Below are 27,920 nucleotides of genomic sequence, written 5' to 3'. Positions count from 1 at the left end.
CAAGAGCATAGGACTCCTCTATGACAGAAATAAATTCAGACCCACTCTGTTTTTACTCTCCATAGGTGCCAATGCACACAGCTGTTGGAATGTATTGCAATTGATACACGAAGCTAGGAACTTCATGTATCAATTGGTGCCACGAATGGCACCAATACCCACTTACCTAGATACATGGAAGTCATCCTGGTCTCATACCTATGTCCAATTAGGTCATCAAGTCCAACCATTTGCCCTCCAAATAGCTCTCATATCTATCTCTTAATTTCTATCTCACCTACATGCATAAGTTTAAGTCTTCATCAATTCTCACTTAGATTATTCTCACCACTATTTCATCCATTCTTTTCATTACTATGAGAAAGATCTATCTAAAAGGCTAGTTTGATCAGTTACATTCTTGTGATTCTATGGAATTTCTATGCTACTATGTCTATAGTAATATAATCAATCGCCAGTTGATAATCTGGCAACTCAAGTTCTGTGAATATAACCAACAGAAATGCATTCATATGTTCACCAAATGACATATATTAGAATGCTTATAATAGTTCTGTGCAAAATAGCTAAAAATTAGAGATCACCTAAATGTCTACCTTTTGGATGGATGAAAACATTGTGGCATATTCACACAATGCAATATTATATAGCAATGGGAAAAAACAAACTAAACTTTATATAGCAATAAAATGTTTGTATGTATAAACATTCAAATGAAATTCAAAAACATGTAAAACTAAGCTATGCTCTTGGAAGTCAACTGTGGTTACTCATGGGAATTGGAGATAGTATGAGACAGAGGGTGATGGTAATGTCCCATTTTTCTATCTAGGTCCTGATTGAGTGTACATGTTCATGTGAATTTCTACAAAGAGAATTAACACTTAGAATAGTTTACTTTTTTTTAATGTGTATTATGTGTCAGTAAAAAATAAAAAGAACAAAAGAACAAAAATCCTTTAATCATACTCTCTTGCCTTTCATCTTTTGTTTCTCTCCTATGTGTATCTGTACCAGTCAATCTGTTTCTCCAGAGAAATAGAACCAATAGGATGTTTAGGGAAAAAGAGATTTATGTCAAAAAAACTGACTCATGCAATTATGGAGTCTTGACAAATCCAAAATCTTCAGGGTAGGCTGGCAGGATGGAAACCAGAAAGAGTTGCCATTCAGGTCTAAAGATGGTTTGTGGTAGGATTCCCTCTTCTTCAAGAGAGGTCAGTCTTTTTAAAAATTAGGGCCTTCAACTGATTGGACAAGGCCCACCCACATTGTGGAGAGTAATCTTCTTTGCTCAGAGTCTGCTGATTTAAATGTTGATCACATCTAAAAAGTACCTTCACAGAAGAATAATGTCTGACCAAAAATCTGAGTACTGCGGCCTAGGCAAGCTGACACATCAAATTAGTAGTGTCCCTACTATCTTCTAAGCCATATTGAATTCCTCAGAATTTGTCAAATGTACCCATCTCTGTAATAGCTTTTAATTAGCACATTTTTCCTCCCTAAGAATTTCTCCTAAAGCCTTTGCTTTATGAGTTTCTTATTCCCTTTTTCTGCTTCATTTATTTCCACTCATTCTTCAAGTCATAGTTCAGCCATTACTTCCCCTTTTGCCTTTCTAATGCTCCATCTTTTGTTTAGTCTTACCTCTGCCATAAAACTTACCACCACAGAGCAATATTTCATTGAATGGTCTAGTTCTTTCTTCCTCCCTCTAGATCATGGAGTTTTGTAGAGACTAAGGTAGCACATGCAACCTTAATTAAAATCAGAGTCACCTAGGAGAGAGTTACCTTAGGGTCCAGCATGCTTTGCAGACACTGAAGATGATTAGGTCTGGTTAAATGAAAGTGAAGAAATATATAAATAGAATTTGTATGCTGTAATACAGATTTTGTGCACTCTTATTGCTGTACAGAGTTTGGCTTCACCACCACCCCATGCTTGCCCATGCCATCTGACAATACAGCAAATGTCTAAGGCTACCCTCATATAGTACCAGAACCATCGCTGGATTCAGTCATCAGTAAAATCAAATGCAAACATCCGGATCACTTGTTTGTAAGATGATTGTATTAATTGTTACTTAAAATAACTGATTACTCCATTGAAGTTTTAACTTAAATTTCCAGTTACTCCAGCACATGTCCAGTTAAACTGGGAAGTAATTGGCATAAATTCATATCATTGGAGTTTTTATGTCCAAGATGGAATTACATCACACGTTAAGAATAGATGGAACAACCACTCTCTCCAGGATATTTTTTCCCCAAATAGGAGTAACTACTGGTTTGTACCCCATTCATTCCTCACAATTTCTGAACAAGTTAAGTTGCCTTAGGTCTTCCTGTCCCTCTACGAGCACCTCATTAATGATATCTTTGTTTTTGTGTTTAATATAAAATGTAGTCCATAGGCATTAATGAGGAATTTGTTCGAAAAGTCAAAAGGTCATATTTAATAGCGATATTGCTTTTGTAAATTGCTGCTTCATGCAAATTATGCTCTGCTCTGAAAATGCTCAAATTGAAGAAAATATTCATTTGCTTGCTGAATAAAATCTAATATTTCACTGCTTAAAAATACAGCTTGTTAACAGTTTTTAAATCCATTTACTTTTATAAATTAATTTAAACTTTTCAAAGTCCAAGAAAGTGCTTACCAAAAAGGAATTCTGTGCTCAAATACCCTTAATGAGTGCTACATGCCACAGCTATCAACTCGATGAGATACACAGCACATGTTTCTTCTTAAAATCTTTGAAAAGTCATGCTGTAAGGAAATCTGTTTAACCTAGTATTTTCTAAACCTAGCCTGACCACAGCATTCCCCAGTTTTAGCCCAAATTGGCCATGGTTTTCATTTATTCACTTTTAAAATTCTATCATATTAATTAGCATTACTTTTCACTAATTTTTATTAGCTATTATAATGGGGTTACTCTATGCAGAGCACTCACCTAAACACAGACAATACGAAGAGGGAGAAGGCATGAAGCCTAAACTCAGTTGCAATAAATAGTAGAAGGGAGAGAGAAGATGCATGATAACACTGCAAACTGCAGAGTCAGACTAGAGTTTAAACTTCAGCTCTGCCACTTAATTTTGCAACCTTGGACTCAATACTTAAATGATTTTTATATTAATGTCTTCATCTATAAAATAAGGGTAGTAATGTGTACTTCATATCGCTGTTGTAAGGATTATGTATTGTGTATCACATATTTTTTTGTATCACATATTTAATACAGTATATACTATATAGTAGTGTTCAATAAATGGCACTGATAATGACAATAAAATGGAGAAAGAGGACAAAAGAAAGAGGGCAATTGGATGGAGACAAAGGGATAACATAACAGATTTTGTTAAAGGCCAAATTAATTATGTAGTTATTCTGATCACCTGTGGGAAAGATCAACTAAGATGGATGAAATAAATTAACCAAAAAAACCAACTTAGAAGTTATGCAGAAATTTGTGGTTGTATTAACAGTCTGCCATCTATATCTTTTCCTGTTTGAATGCAAAGCTAATGCTAATAATATTCAATTGCTACAATGTTTACATTTATTATCATATAATTTGTGATATGATGTGACCCTTGAAATAATCAGGCACTGAAATTTAATTTCTATTACATAGATGAAGAAGCTCCAGAGAAGAAAATAGCCAGTCAAAAACACAGAATCTCCTAGTCCCTGACATGGATTTACCCATTAGACTTCACTAATTCCAGGATCTAGTACTAGCCCCAGAACACAGGTACAGTACTATACTTGATTCTCTTATCTATAGACAAAATGGCATGACTTTCAATCCATTAGGTAATAGAATTTGCTTTAAAGCATTACAACTAATTAGCTTTGTAAATAGTAAGAATATCTACAGGGGTCAGAAAATGTTTTCTATAAAGAGCTAGATAGTAAATATTTTAAGCTTTGCAGGCCATATGGTCTCTGTCACAAATACTGAACTCTGCCATTTTAGCAAAAGAGCACACACGCACATGCACATACACTCACACATACACACACCACAAGCTGTTGTTACCATCTTAAGCTTTTAAAAAATGATTTAACTGCCCAATGCCTTTATTTCTTTCAAGGAATATGTTGTTGATATATTGTTGCGTTTTTGAAGTTAATGAATATTCACTGCCCCTATGACTACATGAATGATCTTCCTTGTTTTAATTTCAGTTGTTTTATTATAATACATCTAAGAAGGCTTTATATATATATATATATATATATATATATATATATATATATATATATATTATTATATTATTATAATATATATATATATATATTAGTCCTTCCTGGATTTACTAAACTTCTTACACTGTGGATTGATGTCTTTCATTAGTTTTGGAAAATTCTTGGCTATTCTTTCCTCAAAAATTGCTTCTTTCCATTTTCTTTTTATCTCTTCTTCACCTAGGATTCTACTTACACATATGTTGGACCTTTTCACATATCCTATAGTCTCTTACCTTTTCTTTTGTGTTTTCTACCTTTCAATCCCTCTTTAAGTTTGATACTTTTTCTGGTCCTGTATTTCTGTTTTCTAAAACTCTCTTCTTTTATACCAAATGTACAGTTATATCACTTTTTAAATATCAGTGCCCAATAATAATAATAAACTGATAATCTATGGATCTATTTATGTTGTTTTTCTCTATTGGTTTTCAGTCTATTCATTCTTCCTTCCCAAACTGCATGACTATTTTGAATAAATAATAGAAGAAGAGAGAAAATGGAATAATGTAGGGACTTTGGGGTTTTTATCTTTTTTCAAAGGGAATTTAATCGTTTTAATTTAATCGTTTTCTGAAAGGCATATTATTTTTTTTTGAAAGGCATATTATGATCTAAAACTATGGACAATATAGATTAAGACTCAGAGATATGTTAGCCAAACAAAACACAAGCCAAGTTAATTATATACTAACTCCCTAGCCATCACTAGATGAGGTTGCTTTGGGAGATTTGAATATTCAGAGCTCACAGTTTCCCCACACATGAGACATATGCATTCCCTCAGGAAGACAAAGACTCTTAGGCAGAAAGCCATATATATATATATATATCTTCAACATGTAGAAGTGAGTGCACTGGATAATTGGTGTCACAACAAAGGTGTATGCTATGACTTCTTTCTAAGATCTTGGGTCCTCAAGTTCTTTTTGTTTAGAACCTACTTCCTTCCTGGACTTTCAAAAGTGTATTGTTTTCTTATGTCTTATGTTATCTATTCATGTATTTATTCCTACTTTAATAATTTTCTTGGTAGGAAAGAAAAAATGCAGCCATAATAACCAGAAGTAGAAGCCAGGTATTCCTTTTGTGCTTAATTTAAAATAGAAACAGTGAAACAGAAACTTTAGGACACCACGAGATGTGTCTATGATGCCTTCTATAAAGTAATCCTCAAAACACTATGTTTGAGGTTCAAAGAAATGAAAAATTGGAGAAAATTCCAAATACTTTGAAATCAGCTAGCACACTCCTAGGTAACACATGGGCTAGGGAAGGAATCAAGAAGGAAATTGGAAAGCAGTTTGAGTCAAATAAGAATGAAGATGAATTAAAATTTGTAGAATGCAGGGATGGCTGGGTGGCTCAGCAGTTGAGTGTCTGCCTTTAGCTCAGGTCATGAACCCAGGGTCCTAAGATCAAGTCCCACATTGGGCTTCCCACAAGGAGAAGCCTGCTTCTCCCTCTGCCCGTGTCTCTGCCTCATTCTCTGTGTCTCTCATGAATAAATAAATAAAATCTAAAAAAAAAAATTAGAATGCAGTTAAAGCATTGCTTAGAAGGAAAATTATAGCGCCTAATGATTATATAAGAGAAGAGGAAACATTTCAAATCAATCCTTAAGATTAGAAAATTAAAACTTAAAGCAAAAGAAACATCGGAGGATAAGTAAATGATTAGAAAGCAGAAAAACAATAGAGAGTACCAAAAATATAAACAAACAAAAAACTGCTTTTTTGGAAAGATCAGTAAAACTGATAAATACCAGACTGACTAAATAGAAAAAAATTTAAAAATATATATTACTAATATCAGGAATAAGAGAGGTAACATCATTACAGATTCTATATATGCTGAAAATAAAATCATGAGATTTCACATACAACTTTATGCTCATAAATTTAACTTACAAGAAATGGAAAAATTCTTTGAAATAAACATATAAAAAATTAAGCCAAATAGCTGCCTGTCTACTAAATAGATTTTTTTTACAGAAAAAAAAAAACTTGTCTACAAAGAAAACTGCACTCAGATGACCTTATTAATTAATTCTCTAAATAATTAAGAAGGAAACAATAGAAATTCTACAATAAGAACAGAATCCTCTGATATCCAACCAGACAAAGACAGTAAGGGGAAGGAAAATATAAGACCAATATTTTTCATGTGTATAAGTATTTAAATTATTTTTAAAATTTAGTAAATCAAACCCTGCAATATATAAATCATATGCAACTGGGGTTTATCCTGAGAATGCAAAATTGGTTTAACATTTAAAAATTAGTCAATAAAATTAATCAGATTTACAAGCTAATCAAAGAAAAAACATTTGATCCTTTAATGAAATGCAGAATAACTATTTGACAACCTCAAACATCCATTCCTAACAAAAACTCCCAGCACAAAAAGAATACAAGGAATCCTCCCTAATTTAGTATGGATATCTACGAAAAACATGTAACTAGGGATACCTGGGTGGCTCAGTTGGTTAAGTGTCTGCCTTTGGCTCAGGCCCAGCTCTCATGGTCCTCAGGTCTAGCTGGGTCAGGCTCCATGCTCAGCAGGGAGCTTTCTTCTCCCTCTCCCTCTTCCCATCTCCCCCCAGCCCCACTCATGTTCTTTCTCTCTCTCTCAAATAGCTAGAAAATAAATAAATAAATAAAATCTTTAAAAACAAAAACCATGGAGCTAATACCATACTTAATCTTGAAACACTGAATACTTTTCCCCTATGATGAGGAAAAATAGAAGAATGTTTTTTCTTACCAGTCCTATTCAACACTGTCCTAGCCAGTACAATAAGGCAGAAACAAAGGCAAACAGACAGATAGATAACACATATAGATAAATGGCATCCAGGTTGGAAAGCAGAATAAGATTGTCTTTATTCACAGACAACATGATTGTCTATGCAGAAAATTCTATGGAATGTACAAAAGCACTACGAGAAATAATAAGTGAGTTTATCAAGTTTGCAGAATAAAATGTTATAAAAAAATCAATTATTTTCCTACGTACTAGTAAAAAATTAGAAATTTCAATTTTAAAATACCATTTACAGTAGTATCAAAAATATATGAAATACTTAAGGATAGATCAAACAAAATATATTTAAGACCTGTTCATTGCAAACTATAATATACTGTTGAGAGAAATTAAAGAAATAAAGGGAACTATACCATGTTCCTGTGTCAAAAAACTGAATGTTTTTATTACCAATATTTGAAAAATTGAACTATAGATGCAACACAATCCCATCCTAAACCCCAACAGCATTTTCTAAGAAACTGACAAGCTAGTTTTAAAATTCATGTGGCAATGAAAAAAGGAGAGACTAATTAAAATAACTTTAAAAGGACTTTCTGGTATTAAGACTTCTTCAAGTTATATAATCAAGACAGTGCAGAATTGCCATGAAAATAGATCAGTGGAACAAAATAGAGTCCAGAAATAGTCACACTCCTATAAAGAAAACTGATTTTTGACAAACGCAAGATCAATTGAATGGAGAATGAATAGCCTTTCAACAAACAGTGCTTGGATAATTAGATATGCTTATGCCAAAATGAAAACAAACAAGCAAAATAGGACGAAACCAAAAGCAACAGAAAAAAACTTTATACCTATACGTAAAAAATAAACTAAAAAATAAACCTAAGTGCAAAACTTAAAATATAAAACTCCTGAAAGAAGACACAGAAGAAAATGTCTATGAATTTGGATTAGGCTCAGACTTTTTCAAAATGACATTGAAAGTATCATTGACAGAACACAATAATACATAAATTAGATTTTATCACAATAAAAACTTCTGTTTTCTGGAAGGTGCAGTTAACAGAATGAGAATGTAAGCCACAGACTGGGAGAAAGTATTTGCAAATCATACATTTGCTAAAGGACTTGTATCCAGAATATATTTATAAAAGCTCCAAACTTAATAATAAGAAAACAAATGGCTCAATAAAAAATGAACCAAAGATTTGAACAGACACTTCACCAAAGCAAAAAACACATGAAAAGATGCTCATTTTTTCTCACCTTAACTTGTCATTAAGGAAATACAAATTAAAACCAGAGTAATATACCACTGTTCACTTACTAGATTGGCTAAATTAAAACAGTGACCCTATCAAGTATTGGCAAGCATGTAGAGGAACTGGAGCTATTATATATTACAGTATAAAATTGTTTAATCACTTTGGAAAATAGTTTTGACATTTCTTAAAACGTTGGGCATACACTTAGCATATCATCGTGGCGTTCCAAGCCTAGATATGTAACCAAGAGAAATAAAGGACTTTCCATACAGACTTAAGAGTGAATGCTCATGCATTCATGTATCTGTAATTGTAGTTGTAATACTCACGTGTGTATAATTTACAAAAACTAGAAATCGCTCAAATATCTGTCACAGGTGAATAGATGAACAAGGTATTGTATATTGGTACTATGAAATACTAATCAGTGATAAAAAGAGTGAACTGTTTATATATGCAATAACATGGATGAATCTCAATATAATTATACTGAATGACAGAAACAATTCTAAAATAGGCAAATGGAAGATCAGTTGTTGCCTGAAGACTGAGAGATGGTAAGAACGGAAGTAATGACAAAAGGGCATGAGGGAACTTTTGCAGGTGATGGGTAGGTTGGCTATCCTGATCGTACTGGTGGTTTCATGGGCGTATTCATATGTCTAAACTTATAAAATTGAATGTTTTAAATGTGTGTAGTTCACTTTGTACCTATTATCCTTCAATAAAACTGCTTCATGAATGGAATAACAAATGTAATTAACAAATTGCATATCATACATATACATATATATATTATACATACACACACACACGCACCCTAGAATATTATTCAGCTTTGAAATAGATGGACGTTCTGACACATGCTACAATATGGATGAATCTTGAGGACTTTATGCAAAGAAAAAAAAAGCCAGTCACAAAAAGATAAATACTGTTTAAATGTACTTATATTAGGTATCTAGAGTAGTCAAATTCATAGAAATAGGAAGTAGAATGGCGGTTGCCATGGCTGAGGGGAGAGGGAAATGGGGAGTCATTGTTTAATGGGTAGAATTTCAGTTTTGTGAAATGAAGGAGTTCTAGAGACCAGTTGTACAACAATGTGAATATATTTAACACTACTGAGCCATATACACTTAGAAATGGTTAAGATAATAAATTTTGTTATGTGGTATTTTGTACCAAAATTTTTAAAAACTGCCTTAAGAAAAGTTGAGGGAGTTCAAGGCATCCATTCACGCATCCTTGGGGACAGATGTGAGGCTCTACCTGCCACACTCACCATGGGTCTGTAATGAATACCCATGGAGGCATAATGGGAAGTAATCTCATTTAAGGCAGTTGCAGTGGGCTAGACTTTTTCTAGACTTTAATATAAGCATTAACAAATGAAGGAAGAATAATTTCTGTGCAAAGAAAACCTTTACAAAAATGTTGCTTGGACGACTTACTATATTTTGTACACAGCCCCATGCAATCCATTTCATTGTCATATTTATTTGTTGTCTTTCCCAAGATAGAAAAAAAGTAGTTGCATAGTGAAAGTTAAGAGAGGGATCTTTAGACTCAAAATGGGGGCCTTTACTTTTTACCCAAGATCATACCAAGAACCAAGGTGTATTATGAACTGGACTTTAAATGCTAAAATTTGACAAGGGACAGGATATTGTAGGTGTAGGAAGCAATGGTCAAATAATGGCTTTAAAATAAGAATAGCAAAAAATACAATATTTTTTTCAAATATTTACATTATTAGTTTTCCAACTTTTCAGATCTCTGCTGAAATGTCATCTCGTCGGGCAGGACTCCTGATGTCACCCTGCATGATGTTTATCCCTAACCCTCTTGCTCTATCACCTTACCCAACTTTGCTTTTTCCTTGGAGCTTTGTCAGCACCTGACTTACATTATGCAATAATGGAGTGTTTGTTTGTTTACCATGTTGCCCGTAGTAAAACGATATCCATGAGTGCAGAGACATTGTCCAGATGTCTTATTCACACAATGTCTTCCTAGGCTAAAACAATGCTTGGCATATAGAACCGACTGAAAAAGTATATATTCGTTGAATGACTAGAGTAACAAAAAGACATTGGATTTGTACATCTCTCTTGTTACCACTGTGCTATGAGGGGGCTTAGGAGCCAATCAATGAGCTCAATCCTATCCTGCCATTTCTCACCCCAAACCCAGAGCATCTTATGGGTAACAGACACGATCTAACATGATCATTCGGAGTCAAGCCCATACTTCATTTTTGTTCTTTTTATGTGTTCTCTATCCCAGGCAGATGAAAATGTCCCTTAAAATTCACATCCTAGAAAGATTCCCCATTATAGGCACTCTGGATATTCTTGTAACTAAAAAAAGACATCAGTGGAAAATAATTAAATTTGCATCACTGGACCAATAGACTTGTTTTAACTTCTATCATAAAAGTAGCTCCTGGAAAAAAAAAATCCACTAGGACTTATGCAAGTCACTACAAGGAAACTTCACACTGAATAAAATTCTTAGATAAAATAAAGTCTTCATTAGGATGGCCAGGGAGCTGACAAAGCTCTATAATGCTTAGTGTATAGACAGAGATATGGTATCTGCTAGGTGGATTTCCTGAATTATGGCACAAACAGGCACCAAGCACCCTCCCCTTGCCTTTCCTCTGGCCCATTCCTGGGATCTCTCCTCCACTCTGGACAAGCAGGGTGATTGTTCCAGCCTCCAGACTTCCAGGTAGCTCGGAGTTGAAGAACTTATGCGGGCCCCATAAGCATGAGTCTGATAGTGATATCTTGGTCTCATAAAATTTTGATAAAATCTGTGATCACCTCTATAAACCATAGAAGAAGGTAGTCTTGGAGCCACTTCTCATAACTTAGTTGAGTATAAAGCAATTAGAAGGAACGTGTGCTTATACCACTTCACAGCCACACCTCAAAATGTTGCTAACCTGGAATTAACCACAGCTCACCATGCTCAGTCATCCCCTAATATTATAGGTGCCAGAGATTTAAAATTCCTTAAGAGACAACAACAAATAGGAGGACAGATAAGAATCAATTTGTCGGGGCAAAATGCACCTTCGAATGCAGATATCACAGTGCACAGGAGCCGAAAGGACTAAAATTAATGAGGTGCTTATATCCTGGTCCAACTGACAAGGAGAAAGGGAAGTTCTAGAGGTTACATGATTCTCCCATTTTCTGGAAGGAGACAGAGCTAGAATAAACTTGTGTCCCCAAACCCCTATTTCAGTGCTTTTTCTACAGCTACAAAGAACATTCTGGATTTGTGGTGTTTAAATGTTTTTATCTTTTGCAGAAGAACCCCTTCCTCAAGCAAATTCCAATTCAAGGCTTGATGTCAGCAACAGAGGGGAGAGCTGATGACCCAGTAAGAGAACTGAGGAGCTGTACTCCCAGGGCCCCAGCTCTGATTTTCCTATGCACAGTTGAAGATCGGAGGGAACATCTAGGAAAGAATTGTGAAGTTGTTGACATCTGTCTTTAGTGCCTACAGCTCTATTGTTCAATTTTTCCTTTTCTCTCCTCAGAGTCTAGCCTGTCCCTGTTGTAATGACCTGAGCCCCTCTGCATATTCATATTCTCTCTCTCATTTGCAGCTGAAAGCAGTCCTTGGTACATTGTTTTAAAACTTTTCACACCAATATTTACCCAATCACAGTTCAATTTGCTTTCTGTTGGCTTCATTTTCTCTGAAATTGAAGATAGAAGCTCCCCTCCCATTGAACATTTCCAACAATTGGGAACGGGTTGGGGTAATCATTTAGGCGATGAGGTCTGAGTTCCTGGGTGAAGGCGAGCTGTCTAACGAGCTTCTGTTATTGGAGGCTTCCTGGGTAGCAATCAAGACATACTCTATAATATTTTTTCAGCTCTCCCTGCCTGGGTTGTAAAGCTCACTCTACTACTTACTTACTATGCGATGTTAAGTAGATTGCTGAACTGCTCTTAATATCAATTTTCTAATCTGCCACTTAAGCTTAAGAGTTCTACCTCAGAGGTGCCCGGCAGGCTCAGTGGGTTGAGCGTGAGACTCTTGGTCTCAGGGTCACAAGTTTAAGTCTCCCATGTTGGGGCTAGAATTAACTAAAAATAAAGTAAAACTACATGCAAAAAAGAAAAAAAAGACTTCTACCTCGGACGCCTGTTAAGAAACATGAAAGGTGATAAAGATTACAGTATATCTTGCAATTGTTAGGGCAGCAAACATTGATTCCATTCTCCACTCCCTTCTCCCCTTTGGGAGAAGTTGATGGAGGTGAAATTGGCCGTGACTTCTGATGATTTATTCCTAGCAGCTGATGGAAGGGAAGGTGCTGCCAGCTTTTGGAAGTGAAAACTATTCTTCCCAAAGACTCTAGGCCCTTCCCAGGTCTTCCCAATATTTGCTCTGCTCCTGCTTTACCTTCTAGTGCAGAGTGGTTTATTCATTCAACAAATGCATAGTACTGGTTACACACACACACACACACACACACACACACACTGAATAATCTATAGTTCAGTTACGATTCTGAATAGAAAAAAGCTACACACTTTTCCCTTAACCACACCTATGTAAGGGTTTCACAAATACTTACAGGGTCAGGGGTCAGGGAGCTGTTGATTAGTAGAAGGTCACAGTATGACAGTAGAATTATATCAATAATCACAGATTTGTCTGTAAAAGAGGTAGGTGCATATCATGTTCATCTTAGTTTAATGAACAGCAGCATACAGTTCATCCTGTAAAAAGGACATTTATTCTTATCCTTTTTGTGTTCTAAAATAACTTTTCAGAAATTGAAAAGAAAAAACTATGATAGATGGAAGCCTGGGACCAATGCAGGGATTTCAGTGTCCAGAATAGACAAATAAAGCTACAAATTTTCCTATATCGGTCGTACATCACCTGAAAAGAGGGTGCCTATTAGTCTCCTACCTAATACCTTTTCCCCTTCCCTGACTCTGCTTTGTTCTGTGAGAAATATTTTCGAGGTTCTTCTGCCCCCAAGCTTCTGGGTAAACTCAGCCAATTGGAAGGCATTGGCCAAGGACTGAAGGACAGTACAAGCAGGTAAGCTGTCGTGTTTCTCTTCCTTCTCCATAGCATGTGGCGCCTTTGGCAGTGGCTACGTCTCCTCTGTGACAGCATCACCAACTGCATTCCAGTTGCTGTAGGACCACAGTCCACCTCCTTGTCTGGCTAGCAGGTGACGGGAGCTCCCTGCTGCCACTAAACCTCTCCGTTGTCTTGCCATCTGCCTTTTGGCTTCCTAGAGATTCTATCATCTGTGTAACCAATTCCTGATATTAAATTTCTTGTTTGAAATGTTTACAGTGATAGCTGTGTTCCTGTTTTGAGGAACATAATACAGAGGGCTTATACAGAGGGCTCGTCCTAATGTAAATAGGCCATACATTCAGATGTGCATTGTGTGTGTTTATATATTGTAGAAACAAAAATTAACTTATGTATGATACCCAACATTAACTGGTATACAGTAGCTATTAATGTGAATTGCTTGCAAATTAACTGGTCATGCTATTAGGGGAAATAACATAAAAGGTAATTCAAATATGGAAAATTCATAGTAACTATACATATTTTATGACTTAAAAACCATTTATGCCCTTCGCTGTTTTTGACAGTAATACACATTATACATGTGTCAGAAAAACAATGTTCAAAGTTTCGTTTGACAAAGTATATAAGCTAAACATAGATATTTCCCTTCATTCTTCATGAATGAAGATAGTAATCTTCTCACTACTTAAATATCTATATATCACTTGTCATGCAGGAGCTCCCTTCCCACAAAATCCTGGCCCTAACCCTAATCCTAGATCTAAGAAGTGGCTTCTGGAACACTCAATAAGAGAAGTTGAGAAGCAGCCTAATTATCCTGGAGAAGACCCCAAACATTTATGAATGGATAGTATTTCTGAAAATTAGTGTGAAGGTAGAGACAGACAAAGAAGGACCAATTGAAATAATAAATACATGAATAAGTAGATAGATAATAAAATGTTATTCATATTTTGTTTAGCAATAGTTAATATTTTCATGGCATTATATCAGCACTCCTAAGAGTTTATAAAGCAAGTGAGAAAAAAAATTTGTCAAAAAGACATCATGATATTTAATAAAATGCACAGTGACTAGAGGGAGTTCATAGCAGTAGAAGCTGGAGAGATCTGGGAAGCTTCAGGAAGGAAGTGATCCTTCAGCTGGGTCTTGGTGAATGGCTGGCAGGTTGACCTCTCCCACATGCTATTCTCCCCTTCCCACTGAACTACCGTGTTTCTGCTTTTATCGGCCTGATATGCTGAGCTTTTACCTAAGATTTATTATGTATCTAAGAGCAGGTGGATTCTTTGATATGCAACATCCCTGTGAAATACAAGCACTCTGATTCATGGAAACAATTAGAAAATAAAACTTTAAAATACCTTACAATGGAAGAGAGTAGGAAAAGAAGTTAGAGAAACAGTTTTAGCAAAGTGCTTAGAATAAAAAACCCATATTTTGGGGAGGATTAATCAGTGATACGGTAAGGTAAATGAAGAACATAAATTAGGAGGCTGTTACAAGAATTAACATGTGAGATAAAAACACACATGACAGTGGTCACCATGCAAAGAAGCAATGATGGGCACTTGACACCTAGTAAAGAACACATTTTTACAAAGCAATGGAGTCTTGATTAAGAACACGAATAATGCTGGGGCCCCTGGGTGGGGCAGTAGGTTAAATATCCAACTCTTTATTTTGGTTCAGGTCACGATTTCAGGGTTTGTGATATCGAGTCCCGCATCGAGTTCTGCATTCAGTGCAGAGTCAGCTTGTCCCTCTCCCTGCTCCTCCCGCCACTCACTCTCTCTCTCTAAAATAAATTAAAACAAATCTTTCAAGTTTCTCCCTCTGTCTCTGCTCCTCCCCATGCTCACTTTCTGTCTCTAATATATATAAATAAATCTTTAAAAAAAGAATATAAATAATACTAACATACATTAATGTTTTAAAAGAAAATAAGGCTACCACAATCACTCCAAAGTTTCCAGTCAGGACACCTAGAGAGATAGTCACAGCACTTACAGAAACAGTTAAGGTAGAACAAGGAAGGAAGTTAGAGAAACGATTGACTTGGTAGGTACATAGACTCTGAGATAACAGCAAATACCTCAATCAAATGCCCAGCAAGATGGGAAATTTCAAGCCTATAAAACCTTCAGACTGGATTGAGTATTTGCCAAAGGTACATTAAACCTAATTAGAGGTATATCACATTCTTGTCCAGCTAATTAGTTTGTCAAATAACTTAGATGGAAGAAAAAATAATTCACATAAAAATGTCCATTTAAAATTGTTTCTAATACACCAATGAGGAGGAAGCTCAAAATTTTGATTTATTCATATAATTGAAGGTAATGAAATGATTTTGTTCAGATAAGGTGAAGAAATTTAGGATTTCCAGAGCAGTAGCCAAGTAAGATTTGTTGGCTTCATCCATAATCTTCTACATGGGAGTCTCTTTTGGAGAAAACTTATGCTTCTTCCTCCTAATGCTTTTATAAAAGACTGGAGTTCATTTCACTACTTCCCCTTTGGCAGATTTAATTTTATTTTGTAGTTAACAATAACTAGTTTGGGAATTATACTGTGATGTCTCTTGGTTTTGAATTTTCATTGAGTCTTTTTATGAAAAATTACAAACTCCTCAGAGGGACCGCTGTGGTTTGTTGCCATGGATAATTGTCTCTAAATAAACTCAGGGTAGTTAAGTGGATATGAACAGATGGAAATAAATTGATGGAAGTTGACTATTGTGCCTCTTGGCTCCTGTTGATTTGTCACCAGCAGCACATCTTTTTGTCTTGTCATGCCTGACATTTTACGCATTTGAACTTTAACAAAGTCATCCAGATTCCTCCTCATAGCCTGCATAAAAGTGAGCTCAAGGGTAGAGCCCTCTACCAACCTGACCAGAGCCATGGTAGAGACCAGTGGCCTAATCACAGTTCTTGAAGCCCTACAGAAAGGAAGTTAACCCACATTGGTATAGCTGCCTATCCTTGGCTGTGTTCAACTAACTTCAGTTGGAAATGCAAGCAAACTCTGTTTAGCATCACCATTTCTCCACGTTGACTTTACACACGGGGAGCATAAAGCCAAGGCAAAGGAGATGATTCCGCTTAGTGTCTAGTCATTCACTGAACTAATTCCACAACTAGTTATTAAGTGCCAACCATAAGCTAACGAGTGTTCTGGACACTGGGAAGATCATAGTGACAAGGCACAGGCTCTGCCCCAGTGAATCTCACAACTTAGTAGGGGAGAGAGACAAGTCATCAGGAAATTAAAATGCAACATGATAAGCATAAGGTCAGAGTAATAATATGGGAGCTCATAGGAGGGGCACTTAAAGCAGTCTTGGTGAGTGGCAAAATAGTTTCCTAAAGAAGAAACATCTCCATTGTGATTTGAAAGATGAGTAGATGATTGGTCAGGAAAACAACTCTCTGTCAAACTTACTGGCTATCCAATCAAGCTTGGTCCTTGGGTAGTTTCAGTATAAACCAATAAATGTTTCTAACACCATGATAGAAGTTTCAGGAGGATACCAGAGAAATAAAAATACCAAGATGCCTGCCCTCAAAAGATGGCAGTTTTGTTGGAGAATATGGAATCAAAGCAATCAGAACCAATAAGGAAATAATTTAGAAGAATATTTGATTACAAACAAGACACCTGATATAATAATATTGTTATAGGAGAAATCCTCAGAGTTGTTCAACAGCCTTCGGTAAGAAGGTGGAATTAAGCTGAGGCTTGAAAGATGGACAGGCGATACAGCTGAGGCTTTGCATCTTCTCTTTCGGATATCACAAATCTCATCTCAAGTTACAGGTAGGTTCTACTGTAATGTTAATTCTGAATTTTTTTTTTTCAGATTGGTTCTTTGCGAAGCCATTTTTTTCCCTCCAATCAATGCTTCTGCATTTATTGTGTTTTTCAGAAAGATAAGCTGAAGCCCTAATCCTTGGTACTTGTGAATGTGACCTTATTTATAATAGGGTCCGTGCAGATCAGGTTAAAATGGGATCGCACTGAATTAGAGTGCATCCTAATTCAATATGACCAGTGTCCTCGTAAGAAGAGAAGGGACACAGAGACATGCACAGAGGGAAGGTGATGTGAAGACACACAGGGAGAATGTCATGTGCCAACAGAGGCAGATGTTAGAATGGTGTGTCTGCAAACCGAGGAACGCCAAGGAGTGCCTGCAGGACCAGAAGCTAAGAAAGAGGCTTAGAACAGACTCTCCTCTAGAGCTGTTGGAAAAAGCATGATCTTACTGACATCTTGATTTCAGACTTCCAGCTTCCAGAACTGTGAGAGAATACATTTCTGTTGTTTTAAGCCAGTTTGTGGTACTTGTTTATGGCAGCCTGCGGAAACTAATATAGACACTAAACAGGGCGCTTGAAAGGAATTTGGTATTTGTGAACCCTGTACATGAAAAATAGCTTTAAGATTGCTTGAAATATAGGGGCACCTGTGTGGCTCAGCGGTTGAGCTTCTGCCTTTGGCTCAGTTCATGATCCCGGGGTCCTGAGATCGAGTCCTGCAAGGGTGCCTGCTTCTCCCTCTGCCGGTGTCTCTGCCTCTCTCTGTGTGTCTCTCATGGCTAAATAAATAAAATCTTTTAAAAAAAAAAAAAAGATTGCTTGAAATATCAAATGATGTGGGAAGACCAAGAATTCAGCAGCAAGATTCAGTTGAAAATCACCCAGAGTGGCTGCTACAGATGGTGAGCTTCCCACATGAAGGGTTGAGCTCTCTGCCGCACGGGCTCACCCATGATGACTCATGGAGCCAGAGGACACCAGCCACGGCAGCTCCGGCTTGGTTCCTTGGGGTTCTGACCCTCTCTACCTGGGAATATCATTTTAGAATTAAAAAACCATAATATTTAAGTGTTAATATTTTGCTCAATGCATACCAAAACTGAAATAGTATTTCGTGTACTGTTGATCAGTTGATCAGTTTTACAGTAGTACCACATGGTTATTTTACAGCTTATTTTGAAAATGAGAAACAAAGAGCTGGCGTGGACAGGTATTATATAATCCACAATGTTTGCAAGTACTATAAGTAAAATATGTTTTGTTATTTTAATATAAAAAGATCTTGGGGATCCCTGGGTGGCTCAGTGGTTTAGCACCTGCCTTGGGCCCAGGGAGTAATCCTGGAGTCCCGGGATCGAGTCCCGCATCGGGCTCCCCACATGGAGCCTGCTTCTCCTTCTGCCTGTGTCTCTGCCTCTCTCTCTCTCTCTCTCTCTCTCTCTCTCTCTCTGTGTGTCTGTCTCTCATGAATAAACAAATAAAATCTTTTAGAAAAAAAATATATAAAGATCTTCCGGGGCTGGAAGGACAGCAGAGGCCAGGCACCTGCATGCACCCACTGCCAGGCGGCCCAGGAGGAAGGTCTACTCCTTTGAGGAGGCCACAGAGGAGGAGGCCAAGAGGGAATCCATGAGGTTGTCAGTACCTGCTTCTGCAAAAGTGGAAATGAGACCCAAAAAGGGAGCAGGAAAGGACGAATCTTCAGACAAAAAAGTGCAAAAGGGTAAGGGGGAGCAGAGAGCAAACAGGAGGAAGTGACTAACCAAAAAATGAAAAGAGACTTCTCTGCAGAAAACGGAGAAGCTCAAAAGGAGAGTCAGCTTCTGATGAAGCAGAAGAGAAAGAAGCCAAGTCTGACTAACGTCATATTTCATGTCTTATCGGTGCTCCCTGTTTCAGGAATATTTTTATCAACTGGTTTGTAAATGCAGGTTTTAGTAGCTCAAGATACTTTTTTAAGAAGCAGAGAATCCAACCTCATCCCATTGTTTAAGTGTAAATGCTTTTTTTTTTTAAAGAGGTAAATCATTTGCTGGCTGTTTATTTTGTTTGTACAACCAGAAAATTGTAGGATATGGAATACCAGAGGTTTTTGATTGTCTTGGGTGTCAGCTTAACATTCCATAGATGGGGGTAGTTTTTTATCCTGTAACACAAAGCATACTAACTGGCGATTCAGAGCCAGTCGTGCATTTAATATGTCTTGAATATTTTAAATTACTTTTATTCCTGTGTTATTTTTGGTAGATCGTTTCCTAAAGAAAACCACTCCTTGATCTTGGCTCTCCCTGTGAGAATTTCGTGCACTCTGTAACATCTTTGATCGGTGGCCCGCTTTTCCCAGTGACTTTGTTCATGTGCTGGAAAAGGTTGAAAATTTGAACATGTAGTATATGTGATAATAAATAGTGAATTAGTGGGGCTTATAATGTACCAGCGTATCAACACTTGGCAGTATTGATGCTCGATGTCCTGTTAGGGAAGATTTGCCTCCAAATTTTAAGTTAGAAAGTCACTGGACTAACTGTTAAGAAAAGAATCACAGCCACATGGTTCTTTTGATGTAAGCACGGATGTTAAACATTGTGCACAAATTGAAATCTCTGCGTTCCGATCCTCAGAATGACCAATAACACCTCAATTATGAAAGAAAAAAACAACAAAAAAGATCTGAAGTTTACTGCGATGCCTGTGAAATTAGCTAAATGAGCCAAGTAAGATGGAAGAGACCATCTATACAAGAGGTAATATTACTAAATATGTGGGAGAATAATCGGATTTGTTCACGAAAGTAAAAGTAAACTTTGGAATCATTTTAAAAGTATTAGTATTTTTTTTTTGGAAAAAACACATCGCACTACATATTTAGGAAGTATACATTTGTATTGATGGTGGCACTGTAAACATCCCCTTCCAGCTCTACTTTCAAATATCCATGTGGAATCCGACCACTTGCCATAAACCTCTCAGCTACCACCATGGTCCAAGCCACTGCCACCTCTTTCCTGTGATATTACAACCCTTCCTAACTGGTCCTTCTGCCTTAATTCTTACCCCATCACAGCCAACGCAGTAGCAAGACTAATTCTGTTAACAAGTCAATCCATATCGTTTCTCTGTTTAAGACTCTCCAGTAGGGGCGCCTGGTGGCTCAGTGGGCTAAGGAGTGGCCTTGGGTTCAGGTCATGATCTCAGGGTCCTGGGACGGAGTCTCTGCATCACATAGGGCCCCTGCCCAGCGGGGAGGCTGCTTCTCCCTCTCCCTCTGCCCCTCCCCTGCTGGTGAGCTGTCTCCCTCTCTCTCTCAAATAAGTAAATAAATAAATAAAACCTTTAAAAAATAAAAATCAAAATAAATCTCTCCAAGGGCTCCCTATTTCATCTAGAGTTAAAAAATTCAGAGGCCTTACCAAATTTGTCAAAGCTGTAGAAGACCTGGACTCTGTTACCTGTCTAATCTCTCTGCTGTTCCACCCACACGGACTGCTTGCTCTTCCCAGGACCAGAACTGTGCTGGGCATGTCTCTACCCAAGGCCAGCTATTCCCTCACCTTTCCAAGTCTTTGTTCAAATGTCACCTTCTCATAGGACCTCTTAGACCATCCCTATCATGACATCTGCCACCCTCTACATTCTCCAGGCTCTTCCCTGCTTTACTTTTCTTCAATGCCCTCATCACTTTCAAGATCCAACATAATTTGTTCATTTAATTTATTTTCTGTGTTCTTTCCCTGTGGATATAAGCTGGTGAGGGCAGGAATTTCCATCTGTTGATGCCTATATTTTATTGCCTAGAATAGTGCCTGAGATATAGTAGGCACTCCATAAATATTTATTCAGTAATGGGATAAGCTATTTATCTTAGCATTATTTGAAAGAGTGAAAGATTGAAAACCACTTACAGGTTCAACAAAGGATTAGCTAAATGAATAATGACACTTTGCAATAGAATATCAAATGCCCATTACAATAATTATATTAACTGCTTCCTTTGTATAAATGTTTACAGTACAGGAGGGGGGAGCCCCTGGGGGGCTCAATCAGTTACGCCTCTGACTCTTGATTTAGGCTCAGGTCATGATCTCAGAGTCTGCACTGTGTGTGGGGCCTGCTTAAGATCCTCTCTCTCCCTCTCTCTCTGCCCCTCTCCATATGTTTGCATACAGGTGCCCCCCCAAAATAAGATAAATGTTTATAATAAAATCATTTTAAAAGTAGAAGACAAAACAATCAGAACAACCACATCAAATTGCCTCTGAATATGTTAATATAATGGGTACATTTTGGGTTTTTAAATAATAATGTCTTGATGACCATGAAATGTTTTAAAATAAAATTGAGCTGTATTGAAATACTGAAAACAGTACTAGAGTTATATTTTTATCTAGTTGGATTCATTGTCACTTCTTGGAATTTAAAATAATAAAAAATCCAATTATATTCCGTTGATTAAAACTAACAGCTTCATTTCTGAGAGATGAAAATTAATTGATTTATTCAAAATACATTGATGAAATAAAATTTCTCTGTCCTGGGATACTGAGTTCAACTACTATGAAGTTTAATTTTACTCTGTAAATTATGAACATAGAGTTTTCCTATTGATACAAAAGTAGGAAGGTGCCATTATGTTGATAGTACATTTACATTCTTTGAATTTAAAGTAGCTTAGGGAAATTCAGGATTTTCAAATATCTTGATGTAAAACCTTATGTAACAAAGCCTGAACATCAACAAGGGAGTTCAGGGCTTTAGAAGAAACACTGCTCATGAGAAAAAAGTTCCCAGGATGGAGAAAGGCTGATATATTGCCAGGTAAATTTATGTTTAACACATAGGTGAAGATATTTTTTGGCTTTGTTACAATTACTGCCATATCCTCAATCTTCTCTAAAAGACTGCAACACCTGCAGTCTTGTATTAACACCATTGCAGAACCAGGTGCATCCTTGGAGCAACACAGGGCAGAAAGCAGAAAACAATCATGGGAGGCACACTGGACCTGTGGCTGTACATACTCCCGCACACCTCAGGAAGGTGACCTTTGGACAGGAAAGACCTGAGGGACCCTGGACCCTCCTCCCATGTGGGCAGAGACGATGCAGGTATGGACACTTCAGTCATACATAGTTCCTTTCTGATCCTCAAGGTTAGATCTTATTATGGTTAATACAAATTCATGAGACATCACACATGGCAGTTAGTTGTTTTTTTTTTAATTTTTATTTACTTATGATAGGCACACAGTGAGAGAGAGAGAGGCAGAGACACAGGCAGAGGGAGAAGCAGGCTCCATGCACTGGGAGCCCGACGTGGGATTCGATCCCGGGTCTCCAGGATCGCACCCTGGGCCAAAGGCAGGCGCTAAACCGCTGCGCCACCCAGGGATCCCAGCAGTTAGTTTTTTATACACACAAAAAAAGTACAAATAAGTAATTGCATCACCTGGGTGGCTCGGTTGGTTGAGTGTCAGTCAGACTGATTTTTGGCTCAGTCATGATCTCAGGGTTGTGAGATGTGGCCCTGCATCAGACTCTGCATAGGATGTGGAACCTGCTTGAGATTCTTTCTCTCTCTCTCCCTCTGACCCTTTCCCAACTCTCCTTAATTAGAAAAAAAAATTTTTTAAGTGAGTAATTAATATAATTAAATGAGTGAAAAAATAAATGAGAAAATGAGAAAGCAAACAGGAGGGAACAAAAAGCAAAGAAAAGAAGTAATACTATCCCTATATTTGAAAATAAAGAAAAAGAAAATAAATGACTGTAAAATATTGGAATGAAATAGGTAGATAAAAAGGATTTTGGAAAAGGGAAAAATTGAACGAAGCTGGGTGTCTGGGAATGGAAACCAAAGGGGACAAAAGAAAAAGCCCAGGGGTACCTGGTTGGCTCAGTAGGTAAAGCATGCAGCTCTTGATCTCAGAGGTGGGAGTTCAAGCCCCACATTGGGCATAGAGCTTACTTATAAAAAAAAAAAAAAAGTCTAGTTGTTGGAAGATATCTAGTTCCCCCAACAACAGCATGTCTAGGTTTTCTCAAAATTATGGAGGAATCACACATGCAGAGGGAAGGATGTCTTCAGCCTAGAGGGGATAAGAGAGCTGTCAGTGGGAAGAAAAACATAAAATATTGCTTTTAAAGGTATCCAGTGATACTTGTTCTCTTAACACTTTGTATATTTAGGGTCAATCTTGCTGAAAGAATACTTCACTAATATTATATGCTGTACAACAAAACATGACTTCATATTTTAAAAATTACATATTACATCTTGAGGCAGATATCAAAGAATTCAACTCTTTTATGAAGGGCATTATTATTTTTCCATTTAAAGGCTAATATTTAAACTGACTAGTTTTAGGGGCACCTGGGTGGCTCAGTCAGTTGAGTGCTCAGATCATGATCTCAGAGTCCTGAGATTCAGTCCTGTGTTGGGCTCCATGCCCAGCAAGGGATCTGCTGGAGATTCTCTTTCTCCCTCTGCCCATCCCCTCCCTACTCTAAAATAAATAAGTAAAACTAAAAAATAAAAAACAAAAACAAACAGACTCATTTTAAAGAGGTTACATCCTTTGAATGGAGGTTAAAAGTCTTGTTCTAAAAAAAATTCTTGAGATTAGTTGCATAACATTGTGATCATACCTAACCCTGATGAACTATATACTTCAAAATGTCTAAAATGGGGGCACCTGGGTGGCTCAGTGGTTGAGTGTCTGTCTTGGCTCAGGTCGTGATCTCGGAGTCCTGGGATCAAGTCCTGCATCAGGTTCCCCATGGGGAGCCTGCTTCTCCCTCTGCCTCTCTCTCTATGTCTCTCATGAATAAATAAATAAAATCTTTAAAAAGTAAGTGTATAAAATAAAACGTTTAAAATGGTACATTCTGTTATATATATTTTATAATTTTTTAAATAAAAAAAAATCTTAGATCATAGACCAAGATGGTAATGGTTCAGAGAGCAAGCACTTGCTTATACAAATTTGTTATAAATTTAAGTTGCAAAATCTAAACACCTCTCCTAAAGCAATGCTTTTACATTTGTAAATACCTTAAAATTAGGCAATATAGGGAATTGTGAATGTAATAAGATAGTTGCCTAGGAGATCAAATTCTGTAAGCCAAAACAGAGCCTGCATCTAGAAGGCACTAACTACCGGTAGCTTGATAAATAAATGTCCACAAGACTTCAAACCTTAAAAATTCTTGATTTTTGTGGTTTATCTCTAAGACCCAAATGCTAGAAATTCTGTGCATGCATATTTTGTATTCTACTCTCTATCCCCAGCGCTTTTTATTCCCTTTTTGTTAACCTATAACATCCAGGCATCTCCTACTTCTCTTCTCAAGGGCCTAGGCAAGTAAGTACCTACAGCTCTTTGCTTCTTTTTGCCTTCATCAATCATTGGGTCTCAGTTTAACTTCTCTGTTGTTTAAAAACATGTCACCAGTCAAATACTTAATTGGCAAAATGCAGCAGAAACTTAATTGTGGAGAAAAAAAAAATGATACGCTGAACTTCAGAGTAAATCAGTACGTTATATGGACTGAACATAGGAAAATTCTCCTTTATAGAGCCCCCCTAGGACAATTGAGGTCTTGATGCTACCTATACACCAGGGCATGAAAAGGTTCAGCACCAATGAGGGAGAATTTCACATCATGAGATAGGACGTTTGGCAGATTTATACAGAAAATAGGCAACTGTCAGTCCTGTCTCGCTCCCTTTCAGGGAGCCCTGCCCTGACTAGCCCAGGGAGTAGTAATAGATGCACCCATCGGGGAGAGAGCAGAGGCCTCTAATCTGTATCACGTAGATTATAAAGGGCAGGCACTTGCACTTTGTGTTGGTTTATATGTGATGGAAACATTTAAATTATAAGGACTTATATTTGCCCTATCTCAGCCTTTTAAGAAATACAGGCTCACGAGTATCTCATTTATATATCATTGAGTGTGGTGGTTTGCAAGTGAAAGAAGCAAAATCCAGCCTGGCCCTCTTTATTACAAAAGCTGCCAATTCCAATGTCTAAGAAGGGGCTAAGTGGGGACCACTAACTCTTTTAAAGCATAGAGTGGGAAGTGCCATATGGGGAGAAAGTCTAGGGTCGGCAGATCTTCTGGCTTGCCAGGGGAAGCAGAGATATCTGGTTGTAACATGACATATTCTGACTTTCAAAGGTTGGCAACTAATTCAAATTTTTCAACACTCTATGAAGGCCAAACTCCAAATAGCCACGGGCTATATTCAGCTTGCGGGTCCTCAAGTGGTGACCTCAGCTTTACATACCAAAGATTGAACAGCCAAGGAGGGGCTGGGAGGGCAAGATAAGAAAGGAGCTTTGGATATCTGTCCTATGGAATGGAAATTTGGAAAGAGATGCTTAAGGGAAAATTTTAGGAACGCTTCCAGGGTGATGAGTGGTATGACCGCATTGTAAACTGAAACACCTTCAGTGCTTTAAAAATCGGATTTGTACTTCTTTTTCTTTGGGATGTGGTAACATGCTAGTATTGTCTGTAAAGTAAAAGGGAACCAGCCTGGCTATATATGCTTATATTTATAAATGATAAATATTGTATAGCCAAGTTTTTTGTGAAAAGATCATATTGGATTTCATGTCAGAGTTTATGATAAAATCACAGCTCTCAGGATTTAGTGAGGCCTTCAAAGCCATTTAAATGCAGCAGAAAGGTGTAATGCATCGCCAGGTTATTACCATTTCCAGCCAGCACCTTAACCCCAATGCAGAGGATAAGTGCAAAAAGATGGACTGAAACAATTCCAAAACACCTGCCGGTTTTCTGATGTCCGCCAGACACACATGTGCATACGTGTGTCACAGAAAAGGTATGTGCAACCAGAGTCTTCAATTTACCTCCAAACAGGGGCAGAAATCTTTATCATCTAATCAAACCACTAGAATAGATTTTTTTAATAATAAATTTATTTTTTATTGGTGTTCAACTTGCCAACATACAGAATAACACCCAGTGCTCATCCCGTCAAGTGCCCCCCTAGAATAGATTTTAAAATCGGTCCTTAAATAGAGTGTCATCAGAGAAGGCCACAACTGACACTGTCAGCTAGTTTACTCATTTAAATGCAGTTTTTAAATTTAGTTCTAGCAGTCTCCATAACACTATAAATATTGCTTGTAAAATCTGCAATCTACATCATGTTAAGTGAGAGAATGTAGTTTACAGAGGACAGGCTTTGAAGTTAGCCAGACCAAGGTTAGATGGTGACCCTACCACCTACTTACTCACTGTGTGGCATCAGGTACCTAATTTAACCTACCTAGGAAAGGCATTTCCAGCTCTCTGAAACGGGGATACTACTCCCTACCTGATTAAGTTGTTAAAAATATTAAAGTACATCTTAAAGTATCCAGCAGAGTGGAAACAATGAAATGTCTTCTGCCATTTTCTCTTAAAAATTAAGCTATTGCTTAAATCCAGCTTCACTGATTTCTAGAATCAGCCTTGGGTAGCTAGCTGTGAGGGGCTGAGTGTTCCCTAGGGGCAACAGCTAATTCAGGAAGAGAGAGTTAAACGCTAATAAGCTGATCAGAACTAACGGGACCAAGGGGACAAAAATAAAAAGATTGGACTCCAGGGCCTGCACAAGTGAAGATCTCTTAAAAGCTCCAAGCTTCAGGTTAGAACAATGAAGGACCACCCATTAAGTAGGAATGAACCAGAAGTAGATCAATTCTTGATGTAACTAAAGCCTATCACTAAATTAACTCAATTCCTGAGAATAGGTTAAGGGAATCTTAGCTTTCTATTATCCCAAACAGATTTTTGTGTGTGTGGATAGATAGATGATAGATAGATAGATAGATAGATAGATAGATAGATAGATAATAGATAGATAATCTCCTCTATGGATGTGGATATCATTACTCTAGTTTGCAAATTTCTAGTTTTTCACGTGTACTATCTAGCACTCAATCAAAAATAATCATGGGTATGAAGAATCAGAATCCTATGAAAGAAAAAAGGCAAAGGGTAGCAATGATCTACAAGGGCTTAAGAGAGAAAGTTAAGTAACTTGGGAACAGTTTGATCCTTTCTGGTCTTGTTTTTAAAGCAGGGCTGCCTCATGGGCATGTGACCTGATCAATGACTCGAGGCCCCGGGCTTATAGAGGCCCTAGGCTTGGCGTAGCCCTCGACTCTCACCAATTTGAACGTCTTCATGACTTTGAACATGGGACCTGGCATTTCCATTTTGCACTGTGTTATGCAAATTATATAATTGCTATTTAGCTGTGTTAGGGTGGCACCAAAGAAGTGTACTCCACCCCAGTGCCCTGTGAATAATCAAATTTTCCAGTCAAATTTTCCAATCAGGACTTCGCCCATCCCTGTGTGAGTAACAGGCTTTGCTCCCTCTAATATACTCAGATGATTATCTCTCCAGCTTTAGGTAGTTTACTTGCATGCATGTACTACTATTCTTCTGTGTACTCAAAGGGAACCTTCAAGATTCCCAGGGTTCGGGGGTTCCCTGGGTGGCTCAGCGGTTTAACACCTGCCTTTGGCCCTAGGCATGATCTTGGGATCCCGGGATCGAATCCCACATCAGGCTTCCTGCGTGGAACCTGCTTCTCCCTCTGCCTGTGTCTCTGCCTCTGTGTGTGTGTGTGTGTGTGTGTGTGTGTATGTGTCTCATGGATTAATAAATAAAATCTTAAA

The 27,920-nt window shown here is 37.4% G+C and overlaps 1 long non-coding RNA gene and 1 pseudogene across 1 annotated transcript in view; both read left to right on the top strand.

Moving 5' to 3' along the window:
* LOC140624699 (uncharacterized) overlaps positions 1-18,579 on the top strand; it is a 28,310-nt gene extending 9,731 nt beyond the window's left edge. The window contains exons 2-5 of the long non-coding RNA XR_012024156.1: positions 3,647-3,766; positions 11,625-11,696; positions 13,416-17,216; positions 17,326-18,579. This is a non-coding gene — a long non-coding RNA (uncharacterized lncRNA). The remainder of the gene's footprint in view (positions 1-3,646; positions 3,767-11,624; positions 11,697-13,415; positions 17,217-17,325) is intronic.
* A 145-nt stretch (positions 18,580-18,724) lies between these two features.
* Positions 18,725-20,507, top strand: LOC140624774 (non-histone chromosomal protein HMG-14 pseudogene; annotated as a pseudogene).
* The last annotated feature ends 7,413 nt before the right edge of the window (positions 20,508-27,920 follow it).

This window comes from Canis lupus, chromosome 35 (genome assembly GCF_048164855.1).
Source record: "Canis lupus baileyi chromosome 35, mCanLup2.hap1, whole genome shotgun sequence".
Lineage (NCBI taxonomy): Eukaryota > Metazoa > Chordata > Mammalia > Carnivora > Canidae > Canis > Canis lupus.
The sequence above is the reverse complement of the archived record's forward strand: the minus strand, read 5'-3'. Positions and strand labels throughout refer to the sequence as shown.